Source organism: Schistocerca americana, chromosome 2, assembly GCF_021461395.2.
Source record: "Schistocerca americana isolate TAMUIC-IGC-003095 chromosome 2, iqSchAmer2.1, whole genome shotgun sequence".
Classification (NCBI taxonomy): domain Eukaryota; kingdom Metazoa; phylum Arthropoda; class Insecta; order Orthoptera; family Acrididae; genus Schistocerca; species Schistocerca americana.
In genome coordinates, this window is record NC_060120.1 from 327,655,127 (window position 1) to 327,669,711 (window position 14,585).

General features: G+C 41.8%; 1 long non-coding RNA gene across 1 annotated transcript in view; it reads right to left on the minus strand.

Moving 5' to 3' along the window:
* Nucleotides 1-9,055, minus strand: part of LOC124596650 — a 65,741-nt gene extending 56,686 nt beyond the window's left edge. Inside the window, exon 1 of the long non-coding RNA XR_006978335.1 lies at nucleotides 8,931-9,055. This is a non-coding gene — a long non-coding RNA (uncharacterized LOC124596650). The remainder of the gene's footprint in view (nucleotides 1-8,930) is intronic.
* Between the last annotated feature and the right edge of the window lie 5,530 nt (nucleotides 9,056-14,585).

The following is a 14,585-nucleotide window of genomic DNA, read 5'->3' on the forward strand; positions in this document are numbered from 1 at the left end:
CCCCTACCGTTCAGTCTGTTCATCGAAGAAGCAATGATGTAAATAAAAGAAAGGTTCGGGAGTGGAATTAAAATTTAAGTTGTAAGGATACGAATGATACGATTCTCTGATGACATTGCTATCCTGAGTGAAAGTGAAGAAGAGTTACAAGATCTACTGAATGGAATGAACAGTCTAATGAATATAGAATATGGATTGAGAGTAAGTCGAAGAAAGACGAAACTAATGAGAAGTAGCAGAAATGAGAACAGCAACAAACTTAACACCAGGGTTGATGGTCACGAAGTAGATGAAGTTAAGGAATTCGACCACCTAGGCAGTAAAATAACCAATGACGATCGGGGCAAGGAGGACATCAAAAGCAGACTAGCTCTGGCAAGAAGGGCATTCTTGGTCAAGAGAAGTCTATTAGTATCAAACATAGGTCTTTATTTGAGGAAGATATTTATGAGAATGTACGTTGGGAGCAAAGCATTGTATGGTTGTTCAACATGGACAGCGGGAAAACCAGAACAGAAGAGAATCGAGGCATTTGCGAAGTGGCGCTACAGAAGAATGTTGAAAACTAGGTCGACTGGTAAGGTGAGGAATGAGGAGGTTCTGCGCGGAATTGGAAAGGAATATGTGGAAAACACTGACGAGGAGAAGGGAGAGGATGATAGGACATCTGTTAAGATATGAAGGAATTACTTTCATGGTACTAGAGGGAGCTGTAGAGGGTAGAAACTGTGATGGAAGACAGAGATTGGAATACATCCAGCAAGCAACTGGAGACTTAGGCTGCAGGAGAGGAATACGCAGCGAGCTGCATCATACCAGTCAGAAAAGTGATGGAAACAAAACCTGATAGTTACGCGTGGTAGAAGTCGCTAGCAATGTCAGAGACAAAAAGTAAACTTTTTGCATGTATGTATCTATTTCCTTTTATGTCTCCTAATGGCTACGTATAAAACATGTTTTTTTTGTGCACATCCACAGCAAAGTTTCTTTGGAATCATGTAAGTTTCATTGGCTCCTTGTATAATTAATTTTAAAAATTCGATTTACGATGCTCACGTATTAATTTTATGATCGTTAAATAAAACAGATGCATTATTGTTATGATTGTCCACATTGCTATTACTTCCTCCACGCAAAAAGAGTATCTGTCTAGCTCTGCGGCTTTCAATCTGACTTATTTGCATTTTCCTTCTAGGCATACCCAAAAACAAATATAATAAGGGAAGTCGAAAGTCGTAGTTATTGAAAATGAAGATATTAAAAATTAGGAATTTTCTGGTAATGGGAGCAAATGACCACACAGGTACTCTTACAGAAACGTAAGCAAAGTATCGACGCCAATCTACAACGTTATTTACAGTTCTACGATATGTCGATTTTCACTGTTGACAACATCATCGACTAGCGATTGTCGCATTGTAGCTGCACGGTATGCATGTTTTACTGCAAATGAACCATGTAAACATTAAAGCCCCTAGGACGCGATTTCACGAAATCTTGTTACTTTCGTGTATCATTTCGACCGGTGCGCAGGGCAGAGGTTGGTAGCTCTTCAGTTTTCGATGTTCAGATACAGGAGATTTTAATGCGTGATAGAGAATGAAACATCAGTGTTATCAATGTGAAAGCTGCCCTTTTATCACCCTTAACAGCTACATACACACATAATTTTTCTTTTTGCACATCTATGGCCAAAGTACATTTAGAATTATGTAAGGATAATTGGCCTCCTTGTATAATTAATATTAAAAGACGCTACTTCAGTTTTCGTGTTCACGTCTCATATTATGATTATTCCTCAGCAGAATACTCGTAACACAGTGCGATTGGCCTAAACCACTTCAAGCGAATGACACTACGCTTCCTTATGCTTCTAGAACTAACTGTTGACAGGCCATTGCTTTTTTAGCTCTTTCTGCAGATTCTGTTTGTAGTATGCATTCGTGCTGATATGCTAAACGTATCAGTAACACCAGACGTGCCTGGAATTCTTTGATATCTTCGGAAGAAGCATCTGCTCGAGTAATTTTTCGCATCTAGGGTACTCTGCAAATCACATTTAAGTGCCTGGCAGAGGGTTCATCGAACCACCTTCACAATTCTCTATTATTCCAATCTCGTATAGAGTGAGGAAAGAACGAATACCTATATCTTTACGTACGAGCTCTGATTTCCCTTATTTTATCGTAATGATCGTTTCTCTCTATGTAAGTCGGTGTCAACAAAATATTCGCATTCGGAGGAGAAAGTTGGCGATTGGAATTTCGTGAGCAGATTTCGTCGCAACGAAAAACGCCTTTCTTTAATGATGTCCAGCCCAAATCCTGTATCATTTCAGTGACACTCTCTCCCAAATTTCGCGATGATACGAAACATGCTGCCCTTCTTTGAACTTTTCCGATGTACTCCGTCAGTCCTATCTGGTAAGGATCCCACATCACGCAGCAGTATTCTAAAAGATGACGGACAAGCGTTGTGTAGGCAGTCTCCTTAGTAGATCTGTTACAATTTCTAAGTGTCCTGCCAATAAAATACAGTCTTTGGTTAGCCTTCCCCACAACATTTTCTATGCGTTGCTTCCAGTTTAAGTTGTTCGTAATTGTAATTCCTAGGAACCAGGTTTTGAATTGTAAGACATTTCCAGGAGCAGATGTGGACTCTGACCACAATCTATTGGTTATGACCTGTAGATTAAAACTTAAGAAACTGCAAAAAGGTGGGAATTTAAGGAGATGGGACCTGGATAAACTGAAAGAACCAGAGGTTTTACAGAGTTTGAGGGAGAGCATAAGGGAACAATTGACAGGAATGGGGGAAAGAAATACAGTAGAAGAAGAATGGGTAGCTTTGAGGGATGAAGTAGTGAAGGCAGCAGAGGATCAAGTAGGTAAAAAGACGAGGGCTAGTAGAAATCCTTGGGTAAGAGAAGAAATATTGAATTTAATTGATGAAAGGAGAAAATATAAAAATGCGGTAAATGAAGCAGGCAAAAAGGAATACAACGTCTCAAAAATGAGATCGACAGGAAGTGCAAAATGGCTAAGCAGGGATGGCTAGAGGACAAATGTAAGGACGTAGAGGCGTATCTCACTAGGGGTAAGATAGATACTGCCTACAGGAAAATTAAAGACACCTTTGGAGATAAGAGAACCACTTGTATGAACATCAAGAGCTCAGATGGAAACACAGTTCTAAGCAAAGAAGGGAAAGCAGAAAGGTGGAATGAGTATATAAAGGGTCTATACAAGGGCGATGTACTTGAGGACAATATTATGGAAATGGAAGAGGATGTAGATGAAGATGAAATGGGAGATACGATACTGCGTGAAGAGTTTGACAGAGCACTGAAAGACCTGAGTCGAAACAAGGCCCCCGGAGTAGACAACATTCCATTGGAACTACTGACGGCCTTGGGAGAGCCAGTCCCGACAAAACTCTACCATCTGGTGAGCAAGATGTATGAAACAGGCGAAATACCCTCAGACGTCAAGAAGAATATAATTATTCCAATCCCAAAGAAAGCAGGTGTTGACAGATGTGAAAATTACCGAACAATCAGTTTAATAAGCCACAGCTGCAAAGTACTAACACGAATTCTTTACAGACGAATGGAAAAACTAGTAGAAACCGACCTCGGGGAAGATCGGTGTGGATTCCGTAGAAATACTGGAACACGTGAGGCAATACTGACCTTACGACTTATCTTAGAAGAAAGATTAAGGAAAGGCAAACCTACGTTTCTAGCATTTGTAGACTTAGAGAAAGCTTTTGACAATGTTGACTGGAATACTCTCTTTCAAATTCTAAAGGTGGCAGGGGTAAAATACAGGGAGCGAAAGGCTATTTACAATTTGTACAGAAACCAGATGGCAGTTATAAGAGTCGAGGGACATGAAAGGGAAGCAGTGGTTGGGAAGGGAGTAAGACAGGGTTGTAGCCTCTCCCCGATGTTATTCAATCTGTATATTGAGCAAGCAGTAAAGGAAACAAAAGAAAAATTCGGAGTAGGTATTAAAACCCATGGAGAAGAAATAAAAACTCTGAGTTTCGCCGATGACATTGTAATTCTGTCAGAGACAGCAAAGGACTTGGAAGACCAGTTGAACGGAATGGATGGTGTCTTGAAGGGAGGATATAAGATGAACATTAACAAAAACAAACCGAGGATGATGGAATGTAGTCGAATTAAGTCGGGTGATGTTGAGGGTATTAGATTAGGAAATGAGACACTTAAAGTAGTAAAGGAGTTCTGCTATTTGGGGAGCAAAATAACTGATGATGGTCGAAGTAGAGAGGATATTAAATGTAGACTGGCAATGGCAAGGAAAGCGTTTCTGAAGAAGAGAAATTTGTTAACATCGAGTATAGATTTAAGTGTCAGGAAGTCATTTCTGAAAGTATTTGTATGGAGTGTAGCCATGTATGGAAGTGAAACATGGACGGTAAATAGTTTGGACAAGAAGAGAATAGAAGCTTTCGAAATGTGGTGCTACAGAAGAATGCTGAAGATTAGGTGGGTAGATCACATAACTAATGAGGAAGTATTGAATAGGATTGGGGAGAAGAGAAGTTTGTGGCACAACTTGACCAGAAGAAGGGATCGGTTGGTAGGACATGTTCTGAGGCATCCAGGGATCACCAGTTTAGTATTGGAGGGCAGCGTGGAGGGTAAAAATCGTAGGGGGAGACCAAGAGATGAATACACTATGCAGATTCAAAAGGATGTAGGTTGCAGTAGGTACTGGGAGATGAAGAAGCTTGCACAGGATAGAGTAGCATGGAGAGCTGCATCAAACCAGTCTCAGGACTGAAGACCACAACAACAACAACAGGTATTTGGTTGAATTTACGGCCTTTAGATTAGGCTGATTTATCGTGTAACCGAAGTTTAACGAATTCCTTCCAGCACTCATGTGGATGACCTCATATTTTTCGTCATTTATGATCAACCGCCAATTTTCACACCATTCAGATATCTTTTCTAAATCGTTTTGCTATATGTTTTGATCTTGTGATATCTTTATTAGTTGATAAACAACAGCGTCATTTGCAAACAACCTAAGACGGCTGCTCAAATTGTCTCACATAAGGAACAGCAAAGGGCCTATAGCACTACCTTGGGGAACACCAGAAATCACTTCTGTTTTACTCGATGACTTTCCGTCAATTGCTACGAACTGTGACCTCTCTGACAGGAAATCACAAATCCAGTCACATAACTGCGACGATATTCCATAAGCACGCAATTTCTCTGCAAGCCGCTTGTGTGGTACAGCGTCAAAAGCCTTCCAGAAATCCAAAAATACGGAATCGATCTGAAATCCCTTGTCAATAGCACTCTTCATGTGAATAAAGAGCTAGTTGTGTTTCACAAGAACGATGTTTTCTAAACCCATGTTGACTGTGCGCCAGTAGAGCGTTTTCTTCGAGTTAATTCATAATGTTTGAACACAATATGCGTTCCAAAATCCTGCTGCATATCGACGTTAACAATATGGGCCTGTAATTTAGTCGATTACTCCTACTACCTTTCTTGAATATTGTGACCTGTGCAACTTTACAGTCTTTGGATACGGATCTCTCGTCGAGCGAACGGTTGTATATAATTGTTAAGTATGGACCTAATGCATCAGCATACTCTGAAGGGAATCTAATTGGTATATAGTCTGTACCAGAAGACTTGCTTTTATTAAGTGATTTAAGTTGCTTCACTACTCCGAGGATATTTACTTCTACGTTACTCACGTTGGCAGCTGTTCTTGATCCGGATTCTGGAATATTTACCTCGTCTTCTTTTGTGAGGGCATCTCGGAAGGCTGTGTTTAGTAACTCTGCTTTGGCAGCTCTGTCTTAGATATTATCTCCATTGCTATCGCGCAGAGAAGGCATTGATTGTTTCTTGCCGCTAACATACTTCACATACGACCAGAATCTCTTTGGATTTTCTGCCAGGTTTCGAGACAAAGTTTCGTTGTGGAAACTGTTACAAGCATCTCGCGTTGAAGTCCGCACTACATTTCGAGCTTCTGCAAAAGATCGCCAGTCTTGGAGATTTTGCGTCTGTTTAAATTTGGCACGTTTTTTCGTTGTTTCTACAACAGTGTTCTGACCCGTTATGTGTACCAAGGAGGATCAGCTCCGTCGTTTGTTAATTTATTTCGTATTAATCTCCCACTTGCTGCCTATACTGTTTCTTTGAATTCAAGCCACATCTGGTCTACACTTATATTATTAATTTGGAAGGTGTTGAGATTGTCTATCAGGAAGCCGTCAAGAGAATTTTTATCTGCTTTTTTGAATAGATATATTTTTCGTTTATTCATCAACCGTAACTGTTCCGTCGCACATGCTACATCAAACAGAGCTCAGATGTTCATAATTTTTCTGTCGCACATGCTATATCAAAGAGAGCTTTGTTATTCATAAGTATTTTTAACCGATTTCTCCTGAAATTATTTTATGTCTCACACTGTCGCTATAGATTGAGAAAAATTTATTGTACTTTTAAACTGAAAGAAACTAAATCGGCTAAAAGTGAATAAAGTACTTGTGTTATTTCTGAATAAAACATCAAACAAATAAGATTGTTAACGTTTGAAAATTTTCAGTGGTTTTTACTTGATTGTTTATTTATTACGAAGTTCCATAAAAGAAAGAAGAATTATTGAGTAGGGCACCGAAGCACGAACGTCGACTACACTAATTTTAAAATTCATTTGGTTGGGGCATTAGAAGATCATATAGTGCAACGTGTTGCTTTTCAACGCAATCTATTGTTCACATTTATAGTTTCCCGCATCAACAATGAAATATTAATTTCTTTGGTATTTGAACTAGCATACTTCGCTGTTTTACTACATCATGGTTTTCTTTTAGTTGATCTTTTACACAGCCTTTCTTCAGCGAGTTTTGTGCGCTTGATTTTGAAAATAAAGTTAAAAGGGAAGTTATTTTAGTTGTTGGGGACATTTTGTGTGGCTAGAATCAACGCGGTGTTCTGATTATGTTCGGGCAGACAATTTTAATCCGTGGCATCATTCCTGGTTTTATATTATGCCTAAGATACTAGTACTTACGGTACTAACAACGACAGTCAGATTACTAAATACTTAAGTGAAAACAAATCAACGACAGTTTGATTGTGTTACTTTATCTATTTACGAGTGGGCCCAGCAATACTTCGCAATTGCTAAATATGTATGGGAATTGTATACAGATCCTGATCTCCTTCTGCCCCCTTCTCTATATCCCCTTCGTCCTGCCCCCTGCCTGTGTCCATTTCTTCCTCCTCTCCCCTATCTCTGTGCGTCACCTTCCTCTCCACTCCCACACTATCTATCCATCTCCTCCCTCATCTCTCTGACCACATCCTCTTTCATCTACCATATATCAATTTCCTCCCTCCTTCTGTCCATATTCTCCTCCCCCCACCCCTATTCTTATTTATTGGTGTTGCAAACGAAACCTTTATTGGTAACAGAAGTCAAAATGAATGGGTAATTCGATTGGAATTATTAGTACACGGAGTATGAGAGAGACTTTTCCAGCTGGTGGATCTGTGAGGATAATAGCTTAAATGACAATATTTTGCATGGTTTTAATCTACTAACAGGTAGGATTATAAAGTTAGCCGTAAACACAACCCTCCTCTTTTATGTTGAAAACGACTGCGAAAAGGAAAAACCGCAAATTTTACAGCATAGCTTAGCATGTTCTTTCTCGCAGCTGGTTTTGCAAGAAAGTTTTTGTTATATAACATGTCTTTAATGACATCGCAGCACAACTTCACCTGCCCATGTTGGATAAAATTTTTCTGCCAGACTCATGCAGCGCTCTCACCGTCAGAGAGTGGTACGGGATTACAAGTCCCACCGCCACACATCCAAAGTGAATTGCAGTGATGCAGTCACTGCCCTGTTCGTTGTACGTAAATGAGGAATCGAGAATAATATCACCCTGGACTACAAGTCCATTAAAAATAAAAAACACATCGCAGGGGGTTGTTCGTTGTACGTTAATGAGGAATCGAGAATAGATAGATCAAGCCGAATATTATTCGTTGTACGTCACTCAGGAATCGAGAATAGATTCATCAAGCCGAATGTTATCTAAGAAATGTATGTACTGAAATGAATTATGTTACATCGGAATTGACTACCGTGGAATCATAGTGGAACGCGCGTGAGAAATCCTTAGTGCCCCGCATTCAAACCCTCAGACGCCCCTCGTCAGTCTCATTGACTTGTGTTGCTGTTACGCCGATGGATATTTCGACGCCTCACTGGTGGCATTTTCTTTTTCCAAGGAATTAAACGACGAACTGAAATCAATCGAATGCTCGCAACCCACCACATTACCTCGAACTGTCATCAACTCAATCTTTACAACACACCAGAGATATGATTCCCGCCGATAACACACTGAAATATCGTTTTCAATTGTATTATTTTTCGCAAAATATCAATATTCAATACGGAATTTGTTGTTGTTACGAAAACATGCGACAGTGAATGCCACATTTGTTGTTTTTGTAGTTGAGAAAACATGTGACAACAAAACTATCAAATCGACAGGCAAATTTCTTTCATCGATGTTTTCATACAAAAATACCACCATATTTCCGACTTTTTCAGTGGGTTTTTCCAAAAATTTTCTTTCATACGAACCATGTCTTGACAATTATTAAGAACACAAAAAGTCCGCCAAATCGGGCGAGACGTTCTCAAGAGATGATCTTTCATACATCGGCAACCGATTTTTATTTATATAGATAGACAGATATGGAAACATTTTGTATATGTCTATAACTCAGGCTTCCGGTTAAAGACACAGATAATCGTTGCTATGAGGCCTGGATTCTGACGTAATACGTAAACAATGGAGCTACAGGAATGTTTCCCAGAAGCCAACTGCTGTGCCTCGTCACATACCGGCAGGTTTGGTTTCCTCGGCAGCGGCGCTGCAGACGAGGGCCACAAGCAGAAGGGCGAACGTCAGTAGCAGCTTGCGATCCATGGCGGCGGGAGTCTCGAATCGCTATCGACCAGCGTCTAATGCTTCGGCAGATCTCCGAGGCATTTAATAGCGGTTCTTATCGCTTGCTAAGGCGGAAGGCGTTCGATGTAGTTACACACTGCCGCCTAATGGACAACACCTGAGCGCACGGTATATCAGTCCACATGTGTGATTGAACTGAAGGGAAAACAGTATGTCATTCAGAACGGAGAGTATTCTTCAGACGTAATAGTAACTTCGGGCGTGCGCCAAGGGAGTGTTATACGACCATTATATTTAAATTACCTAATACACTAATGAAAAACCTCAACACCAAAAAATAATTAATATAGAATAATGAAATTTCGGGAATACATTGGCTTCGGTGACATACACTACTGGCCATTAAAATTGCTACACCAGAAAGATGACGTGCTACAGACGCGAAATTTAACAGACAGGAAGAAGATGCTGTGATATGCAAATGATTAGCTTTACAGAGCATTCACACAACGTTGGCGCCGGGGGCGACACCTACAACGAGCTGACATGAGGAAAGTTTCCAACCGATTTCTCATACACAAACAGCAGTTGACCGGCGTTGCCTGGTGAAACGTTGTTGCGATGCCTCGTGTAAGGAGGAGAAATACGTACCATCACGTTTCCGACTTTAATAAAGGTCGGATTGTAGCCTATCGCGATTGCGGTTTACCGTATCGCGACATTGCTGCTCGCGTTGGGCGAGATCCAACGACTGTTAGCAGAATATGGAATCGGTGGGTTCAGGAGGTTAATACGGAACGCCGTGCTGGATCCCAACGGCCTCGTATCACTAGCAGTCGAGATGACAGGCATCTTATCCGCATGGCTGTAACGGATCGTGCAGCCACGTCTCGATCCCTTAGTCAACAGATGGGGACGTCTGCAGACAACAACCATCTGCACGAACAGTTCGACGACGTTTGCAGCAGCATGGACTATCAGCTCGGAGACCATGGCTGCGGTTACCCTTGACGCTACAGCACAGACAGGAGCGCCTGCGATGGTGTACTCAACGACGAACTTTGGGTGCACGAATGGCAAAACGTCATTTTTTCGGATGAATCCAGGTTCTGTTTACAGCATCATGATGGTCGCATCCGTGTTAGGCGACATCGCGGTGAACGCACATTACAAGCGTGTATTCATCATCGCCATACTGGCGTATCACACGGCGTGATGGTATGGGGTGCCATTGGTTACACGTCTCGGTCACCTCTTGTTCGCATTGACGGCACTTTGAAAAGTGTACGAGACTGGAAAGTTAATATTGTTTATAGATGCCGCTGGAGTTGTTGTCCAATAGTGCCCCATATGTGGTCATTGAGAAAGATGGTAATAGAGCAGGCCAAGGCAACATGTTGACACCCTGTAGTGCATGTCGGGTTACAACAGCGGTGTGTGTGGGAGCGTTACCCTGTTTGAAAGCACCCCTGGAGTGCTGTTCTCGAATGACAGCACAGCAGCTTGAATCACCAGATTAATGTACAAATTTGCAGTCAGGGCGCGTCCGAAACCACGAGAATGCTCTCCTGTCATTAGAAATCGCACCTCAGACCATAACTCCAAATGTAGCTCCAGTGTGTCTATTATGCAAACAGGTTGGTTTTGGGACCTCAACTGGCCTCCTTCTAACCATGTAACCTCCTAACAGTAAAAATTATGTATATCATTCACCTTTAGTGTAACCTCCCAACCGTTTACTTCCATAACCTCGGAATAATAAAATGTGACTAATCTCTCAGTAAAACTGTGACTTACTTATAACCTTTCAATAATTGACTGTGAATTTAAACTGGTAAATTTTGGACGTCAGCAGTGCTGCTTCATGGCCCTGAAAGAGCATTCTGGATAAATTGAAAACTCTTACCTCAATGAAGTCGCCGGATAACGCGTGTATATCTGCTCCTATAAGAAATTTTTCTGGCACGTTCCAGTGCAATGCTGGCCGCTAGATTTGTCATGTATAAAAGGAAATGACTGATTTTCCTTACGATAATCGGGATGACCATAGATTGCAGAAATTAATAAATTCTTTAAATTCAGATGAATGATTGTCAAAAAGTTAATTTTATAAAAAGGATTATTACTAAAAATTTTTTTGAAACATTTACATGGGACTTGATATAACAATAGAACGTATTTGTTGTAACAAACTACATATGCGCGCGGCTGCTTTTACCTTATACTACATCGCTCAGGCATCGCCATCGGTCCCCACGACCGGTCCCGCCAACTCCATACACCAGACTGCTACCTACTACTACTACTGCCACTGCCCTTACTGCAGCCAACACTGCTCTCTGGTCTGAGATTCTCTTATAGCTTACATATCGCAGGCAGTGCATGAGCAATCCATCGAAATTACACCTGCTCGAGTGTGCTAGCAATAAATCCCTTTCATCAGAAAACAGAAGGCGCCTCTAGCAATGAGCTCTCGCTTGACACCACTGAAGTCACAAATGGCGATGGTTTGAGATGAGTGGAATGCACGCTATAAGTCGTCTGACTCGGAGCTATCCTTGAAGTAACAGATTTATGACAGTTAGTAGTGTCACTGTGGTGCCAACTGCTGCTCAGATTGCTGCTGCAGATGCATCACGATGCACCAGGGCAGAGGTATTCGCTCTCGGTACTGACACGTGGCTCTCTTCTTGCAACCGTACGTTCCCGTGACCACCGCAACCAGCAGTCGTCTACAGTGGCTACGTTCCTGTCAAGTCTTTCTCAATATCGCAAAAGGAACATCCAGCTTCTTGTAGCCCTATTATACAATCTCATTCAAACTCAGTCAGCTGTTGATCATGGCGTCTTTGTCGCCTTAAAGTGGTTCTTGACTACCATCAGCTCACTTAGTCCAATTTCAAAGGTAACTAACTTTCGTCACCGCTAGACCCACGTATTTAAAGCATACCTGATTTGCATCCTCACAGTAACGCTATTAGTGTAACTCTTATACGTTGTTGTTGTGGTCTTCAGTCCTGAGACTGGTTTGATGCAGCTCTCCATGCTACTCTATCCTGTGCAAGCTTCTTCATCTCCCAATACCTACTGCAGCCTACATCCTTCTGAATCTGCTTAGTGTATTCATCTCTTGGTCTCCCTCTACGATTTTTACCGTCCACGCTGCCCTCCAATACTAAACTGGTGATCCCTCGATGTCTCAGAACATGTCCTAGCAACCAATCCCTTCTTCTAGTCAAGTTGTGCCACAAACTCCTCTTCTCCCCAATTCTATTCAATACCTCTTCATTAGTTATGTGATCTACCAATCTAATCTTCAGCATTCTTCTGTAGCACCACATTTCGAAAGCTTCTATTCTCTTCTTGTCTGAACTATTTATCGTCCACGTTTTACTTCCATACATGGCTACACTCCATACAAATACTTTCAGAAATGACTTCCTGACATTTAAATCTATACTCGATGTTAACAAATTTTTCTTCTTCAGAAACGCTTTCCTTGCCATTGCCAGTCTACGTTTTATATCCTCTCTACTTCGACCATCATCAGTTATTTTGCTCCCCAAATAGCAAAACTCATTTACTACTTTAAGTGTCTCATTTCCTAATCTAATTCCCTCAGCATGAACCGACTTAATTCGACTACATTCCATTATCCTCGTTTTGCTTTTGTTGATGTTCATCTTATACCCTCCTTTCAAGACACTGTCAATTCCGTTCAACTGCTCTTCCAAGTCCTTTGCTGTCTCAGGCAGAATTACAATGTCATTGGCGTACCTCAAAGTTTTTATTTCTTCTCCATGGATTTTAATATCTATTCCGAACTTTTCTTTTGTTTCCTTTATTGCTTGCTCAATATACGAGGTGCATTCAAGTTCTAAGGCCTCCGATTTTTTTTCTCCGGGCTGGAAAGAGATAGAAACATGCGCATTGTTTTAAAATGAGGCCGGGTTCATCGTCAATACGTCCCAGATATGGCAGCACCATATGGCAGATGGAATTTTACCGCCAGCGGCGAGAATGAGAACTGTTTTAAATACTTAAAACGGCGACGTTTTCCTTACTTGAATAGTGTGCAATCATTCGTTTTCTGAATTTGCGTGGTGTGCAACCAATTGAAATTCATCGACAGTTGAAGGAGACATGTGGTGATGGAGTTATGGATGTGTCGAAAGTGCGTTCGTGGGTGCGACACTTTAATGAAGGCAGAACATCGTGTGACAACGAACCGAAACAACCTCGGGCTCGCACAAGGTGGTCTGACGACATGATCGAGAAAGTGGAGAGAATTGTTTTGGGGGATCGCCGAATGACTGTTGAACAGATCGCCTCCAGAGTTGGCATTTCTATGGGTTCTGTCCACACAATCCTGCACGACGACCTGAAAATGCGAAAAGTGTCATCCAGGTGGGTGCCACGAATGCTGACGGACGACCACATGGCTGCCCATGTGGCATGTTGCCAAGCAATGTTGACGCGCAACGACAGCATCAATGGGACTTTCTTTTCGTCGGTTGTGACAATGGATGAGACGTGGATGCCATTTTTCAATCCAGAAACAAAGCGCCAGTCAGCTCAATGGAAGCACACAGATTCACCGCCACCAAAAAAATTTCTGGTAACCGCCAGTGCTGAAAAAATGATGGTGTCCATGTTCTGGGACAGCGAGGGCGTAATCCTTACACATTGCGTTCCAAATGGCGCTACGGTAACAGGTGCATCCTACGAAAATGTTTTGAAGAACAAATTCCTTCCTTCCCAACGACCGGGAAGAGCTGCGCGTATGCTGTTTCACCAAGACAACGCACCCGCACATCGAGCTAATGCTACGCAACAGTTTATTCGTGATAACAACTTTGAAGTGATTCCTCATGCTCCCTACTCACCTGACCTGGCTCCTAGTGACTTTTGGCTTTTTCCAACAATGAAAGACACTCTCCGTGGTCGCACATTCACCATCCATGCTGCTATTGCCTCAGCGATTTTCCAGCGGTCAAAACAGACTCCTAAAGAAGCCTTCGCCGCTGCCATGGAATCATGGCGTCAGCGTGAAAAATGTGTACGTCTGCAGGGCGATTACGTCGAGAAGTAACGCCAGTTTCATCAATTTCGGGTGAGTAGTTAATTAGAAAAAAAATCGGAGGCCTTAGAACTTGAATGCACCTCGTACAGGTTGAATAACATCGGGGAGAGGCTACAGCCCTGTCTCACTCCCTTCCCAACCACTGCTTCCCTTTCATGCCCCTCGACTCTTATAACTGCCATCTGGTTTCTGTACAAATTGTATATGACTGGCCTAAAATTTCAACGTGTATCGTGTTTCAGATGTAGAAACACACATACGGACTTTCGTTTATGTCGCTCAGTTCCTCCTTGGTACTGCGATTTTATTTCCGGCAGTTTAGGTAACGTCGGAAGTTCCACGAGGCTTTTTGCGGATGATGCTGTAGTATACAGAGGAGTCGCAAGGCTAGAAAACCGCAGCAAAATGCAGGAAGCCCTGTATAGGTTCGACGTTTGGTAAAGCGAGTGCCATTTGATCCCCAACATAAAAAATGTAATGTATTGCGAATACATAGATCATTTAC